The sequence below is a fragment of the Arachis ipaensis genome, chromosome B6 (assembly GCF_059453495.1).
Source record: "Arachis ipaensis isolate K30076 ecotype BB chromosome B6, ASM5945349v1, whole genome shotgun sequence".
In the NCBI taxonomy this organism is placed as follows: Eukaryota; Viridiplantae; Streptophyta; class Magnoliopsida; order Fabales; family Fabaceae; genus Arachis; species Arachis ipaensis.
In genome coordinates this window covers 121,194,306-121,195,350 of record NC_142441.1, presented here as the reverse complement: position 1 = coordinate 121,195,350, position 1,045 = coordinate 121,194,306, and positions in this window count along the sequence as shown.

Genomic DNA, 1,045 nt, shown 5'->3' with positions numbered 1-1,045 from the left:
TGATTGAAATTTTATTTTATTTTTTGTTATTATAACATGTATTTTTATTTAATATACCAACACCGTACAAAATTAATCGTAAAAAAAGTATAAAATATAAATAAATATACTGAATTAAGAGATAAAATTATATTTGTTATCTCATTTTTACTTTTAGCAGCACAATTTGATATCATGTACTCAACATAATTTAAGATGTAAATTATAATTAATTATACTTTTTATTTTAAAATATTTAAAATTAATCTTAATATAAATAAAAATAATGTAATATATTAAATAAATTAATAGAATAATATAAGTTAACTATTTTTTTATTAATCTTGTTATTTTTTTCTGACTACCTTTAAAATTACGACTTTTTTTTTAAATTTGACCTGTGAAATAAAATTAGAGTTATTGGTCTATACCACTAAAAAAAATAATACTATACAATTACATTTGTACATATAATATGTTCCTAAATTTTTATATGTAAACTTAAGATTCTGTATTTCTTTGTTTATGCCATAAATAAGTATTATTTACAATGATTCGTATTGATTTAAAAGTTTAAAATTTTTTATACGTATTAATTTTATATTTAATATTAAAACATGAAAATTTACTATGTTATTTTTCTATTAATGTATGTAGTATTATATTATAAAATATAAAAATTAAAAATGATTATTATATAGCTTAGATGGATTGAACTAAATAAAAAAATATAAAACAAAATTGTATTATTAAATTTTAGTAATTTTAATTAGTTAATAATATAAAATAAGATAGAAGTGACTATTTATAATTGAATAGTTTTGGTTAATTAAACTAAAAAAATCGAAAAATACTCTAAATAAAAAGCCAAATTAACTTTAATATTAAATTCATTAATACAATTTTAATTTTATATAATAGTTAGATAATAAATTAGTAAAAGCAAATGGAAGGATAGCTTTAATTATTATTTGATAAAATATTCATTTAGAATAATTAAAAAAAGTAAAAGTATGATATTATTAAAAAAAATACATTTTTATGTTTAAAATACATTTAAATAAAA